Consider the following 5,216-nt stretch of genomic DNA (forward strand, 5'->3'; position numbering starts at 1 on the left):
CAAATTAAGGTTGTGCATGGCATGGAAGACTCTGAGTTATGAGTGCATGTCTCTAGATGCTATGAACAAGTCAGAGCTATGGATGACATTAGCCACTCTAGGTCTTGAGCTCAAGGCTCTAAATGTTATGAACAAATCTGGGTTGTGGCTGACATGAATGACTCTGCATTGTGAGCTCCAGACTCTAGATGGTATTAATAGCTTAAGGTTATGGAAGATATAAGGTACTCTAGGTCATGATCTCAGGGCTCTATATGCTATGAACAACTTTGGGATATGGCTGAGATGAACGACTCCGGGTCATGAGCTTAGTGCTCTTGATGCTATGAACAACTTAGTGTTGTCAATGAATCAAAGACTATGAGTCATGAGCTTAGCACTATAGATACCATGAACAACTCATGGTGATGGTTGATATGAATGACTCTCGATCGTGAGCTCAAGGCTCTAGTTGCTATGAACAACTAACAATTGTGGATAACATGGGATACTCTTGGTTGTGAGGTTAGGGTTCTAAATGCTATGAACAACGTTGGGCTATGGTTGATATGAATAACTCTATGTCGTGAACTTAGAGCTTTAGATGCTATGAACAACTCAGATTTATGGATTCCATGAACAACTCTAGGTCATGAGCTGAGGGCCCTAGATGCAATGAACAACTCTAGGTTGTGCTTGGCATGACATGGAAGACTACGAGTCATAAATTCAGCGTTGTCGATACTATGAACAACTCAGAGTTATGGTTGAAATGAATGACTCTCGATCGTGAGCTCAAGGCTTTATTTGCTATGAATAACTAAGGGCTATGGATAACATGGGATACTCTTGGTTATGAGTTGAGGGATCTAACTGCTATGAACAACGTTGGGTTGTGGTTGACATGAATGACTCTGTGTCGTGAGCTCAAGGCTCTCGATGTCATGAACAAATCAAAGTTGTGGATGATATGAACAACTCTGGGTCTTAAGCTCAAGGCTCTAAACACAATGAACAACTCTAGGCTGTGTTTGGCATGAAATACTCCGAGTTGTAAGCTCATGGCTATAGATGCTATGAACAATTCAAGGCTTTGGATGACATTAGCCACTCTAGGTCTTGAGCTTAGGGCTCTAAATGCTATGAACAACTCTAGGTTATGGTTGACATGAACGACTCTGAGTCATGAGCTCCAGGCTCTAGATGTTATTAATAGCTCAGGGTTGTGGAAGACATGAGGTACTCTAGGTTTTAAGCTCAGGGCTCTAGATGCTGTGAAGAAATTTGGGCTATGGTTGAGATGAATGACTTTGGGTCATGAGCTCAGGGTTGTTGATGCTATGAACAACTTAGAGTTGTCAATGACATGAAAGACTACATGTCATGAGCTTAGTGCTATAGATACTATGAACAACTCAGGGTTATGGTTGACATGAACGACTCTAAGTCAAGAGCTTAAGGCTTTAGATGCTATGAACAGCTCAGCGTTGTGGTTGACATGAACGAGTCTAGGTTATCAACTAAAGGCTCCAGATGCTATGAACAACTGAGAGTTATGGATGGTATGATCGAGTTGGGATTCTGTAAGCTCAAGCCTCTAGATGCTATGAACCGCTAAGGGTTATGGATGATTTGAATGATTCTGCATCATGAGCTTAAGCCCTTAGATTCTATGAACTCCTTGGTGTTATGGATGACATGAATGACTACGGGTCATGTGCTCAGGGCAAGGTTGTGGATAACATGAATGCCTTAAGGTCATGAGCTCAAGCCTCTAGATTTTATGAACAACTTAGGGTTATGGTTGACATGAATGACTCCGAGTTGTGAGCATAGGGCTATAGATGTTATGCACAACTTAAGGTTATCAATGACATGAAATACTATGTGTTATGAGCTTAGAGATTTAGATTCAATGAATAACTCAGGGTTATGCATGACATAAACAACTCTGGGTCACAAGCTCAAGGCTCTAGATACTATGAACAACTCAGGATTATGGTTGATGTGAATGATTCCGAGTCATGAGCTCAGGGCTCTAGATGCTATGAATAGCTCAGGGTTATGGATGACATGAGTTACTCCGGGTCGTGAGCTTAGGGCTTTGGATGTTATGAACAGGTCAGAGTTGTGGATGATATGAACGGCTTAGGATCCCATGAGCTCAATTCTCTAAATGCTATGAATCACTTAGGGTTCTAAATGATATGAATAATTCTACTTCCTGAGCTCAAGCCTCTAGATGTTATGAACTGGTCAGGGCTATGGAAGACATGAACGACTCAGAGTCATGATCTTAGGGCTTTAGATGCTACGAAAAGCTCAAGGTTGTGATTGACATGAATGTCTCAGGGTCGTGAGCTCAAGACAATAGATGCTCTCAACAACTTAAGGCTATGGATGACTTGACCAACTTCGGGTTATGAACTCAGAGCTTTAGATATTATGAACAACTCAAGGTAGTGTTTGACATGAAAGACTATGGGTCTTGAGCTCAGGGCTCTAGAAAGTATGAATGACTTAGAGTTGTGATTGATATGGATAACTTGGGATCCCATGAGCTTAGGCCTGTAGATGTTATGAATTGCTCTAGGTTATGGATGATTTGAATGATTTTGTGCCATGAGCTTAAGCCACTAGATGCTATGAACTGCTTAGTGCTATAGACGATATGAATGACTCTGGGTTGTGAGCTCTGGGCTCTAGATGCTATGAACAACTTAGGACAGTAATTAAAATGAAAGTCTTCAGGTAGTGAGCTAATGGCTATGGATGCTACTAACAAGTTAGGGTTGTGGATGGCATGAATGACTTTGGGTCATGGGCTTAGGCCTCTAGGTTCTATGGAAAGCTCAAGCTTGTGGTTGACATCAAAGACTCCTAGTCATGAGCTTAGGACTCTAGAAGTTATGCATAACTTAAGGTTATTGATGATAAGAAAGACTTTGAGTCGTGAGTTAAGTGCTCTAGATGATATACATAGGTTAGGGTTGTCAATGACATGATAGACTCTAGGTCGAGAGCTCAAGGCTCTGGATACTATGAATAACTCAAGGCTGTGGTTGACATGAACGACTCTAGATCGTGAGGTTAAAGCTCTAGATGTTATGAACAACTCTAGGCTATAGATGCTATAAAGAGCTTAAAGTTATGGATTATATGAACGACTCAGGATCCCATGAGCTCAAGCCTCTAGACACTATGAACTGCTTAGGGATGTGGATTATATGAATGATTTTGCGTCATGAGCTGAAGCCCCTAGATGATTTGAATTGCTAAGGGTTGTGGATGACATGAACAACTCTAGGTTGTGAGCTCAGGGTTGTAGATGCTATTAAAAACTTAGGGTTATGGATAAGATGGATGAATCCAGTTCATCAGCTTAGGCATTTAGATTCTATGAACAACACAGGGTTGTGGTTGGCAAGAAAGTCTTCGAGTCATGAGCTCAGGGCTCTAAATGCTATGGGCAACTTAAGGTTGTCGATGGCATGAAAGACTCCAGGTCATAAATTCAAGGCTCTAGATGTTATGAACATATCAGGGTTGTGGTTGACATGAATGACTCCAGGTCGTGAGCTAAAGGCTTTAGATGCTATGCACATCTTAAGGTTGTGGTTGACATGAATGACTCTGGGTTGTGAGCTCAGGGCTCTAAATACTATGAATAACTCGGGGTAGTAATTGTCATGAACAACTTTGGGTCATGAGGTTAAGGTTTTGGATGCTATTAACAACTTAAGGTTATGGATGACATGATTGACTCTAGGTCATGAGCTCAGGCCTCTAGATTCTATGAACAACTCAAGGTTGTTGTTGACATGAAATACTCCGAGTATTGAATTTAAGGCTTTAGATGTTATGCACAGTTAAGGTTTTTTATGACATGAAAGACTCCGGGTTGTGAGCTTAGGGCAATGCATGTTATACATAGGTCTGGGCTATAAATGACATGAAAAAGTCTAGGTCGTCAGCTCAGGGCTCTTGATAGTATAAATAGTTCAGGGTGTTAGGTGACATGAACGACTCTAGGTCGTAAGCTCAAGGTTATAGATGCTATGAATAGCTCAGAGCTATGGATGACATGCTCTACTTTGGGCCATGATCTTAGGGCTCTGGATGCTATGAATAGCTCGAAGTTGTTGATTATATGTACGACTCGAGATCCCATGAGCTCATACCTCTTGATGTTATGAATTGCTTAGGGTCGTGGATGATATGAATGATTCTACATCATTAGCTCAAGCCTTTAGATGCATTGAACTACTTAGGGCTATGGAAGATATGAATGACTCTGGGTCTTGATCTCAAGGCTCTAGATGCTATGAACAGCTAAGGGTTGTAGTTGACATGAACGACTCCAGGTCGTGAGCTTAAGGCACTAGATGCTATGAAAAACATAGGGTTATGGATGACATGAATGACTTCGGGTTATAAGTTTAGGGCTCTAGATACTATGAACAACTCACGGTGATGGTTAACATGAAAGACTCTAAGTGCTGAGCTTAGGGCTCTAGAAGCTATGAACAACTCATAGTTGTCGATGATATGGATGACTTGGGATCCCGTGAGCTTAGGCTTGTAGATGTTATGAACCACTCTAGGTTGTGGATGATATGAATGATTATGTGTCATGAGATCAAGCCTCTAGATGTTATAAACTGCTCTGGGTAATAGAAGACATGAACGACTTCGGGTTGTGAGCTCAAGGCCCTAGATGCTACTAACAAACCAGGGTTGTGGGTGACATGAACGATTCCGGGTCATGGGATCAGGCCTTTAGATTTTATGTAAAGCTCAAGGTTGTAGTTGACATCAAAGACTCCTAGTTATGAGCTTAGAGCTTTAGATGTTATGCATAACTTAAGGTTGTCGATGACATGAAAGACTCTAAGTCATGAGCTGAAGGCTCTAGATGTTATACATAGGTTAGGGTTATCAATGACATGAAAGACTCCGGGTCGAGAGCTTAGGGCTCTAGATGCTATGAACAACTCAGGGTTATGGTTGACATGAATGATTATGTGTCATGAGCTTAAGGCTCTAGATTTTATAAACAACTCTCAGCTATGGATGACATGAGCTACTCTTGGTCATTAGCCTAAGGCTCTAAATGCTATGAAGAGCTCAAAGTTGTGGATGATATGAATGACCCGGGATCCTGTAAGCTTAAGCCTCTAGATCTTATGAATTGCTCAAAGTTGTGGATGATGTGAATGATTCTCCATCATGAGCTC

This window comes from Vitis vinifera, chromosome 18 (genome assembly GCF_030704535.1).
Source record: "Vitis vinifera cultivar Pinot Noir 40024 chromosome 18, ASM3070453v1".
Taxonomy (NCBI): Eukaryota; Viridiplantae; Streptophyta; class Magnoliopsida; order Vitales; family Vitaceae; genus Vitis; species Vitis vinifera.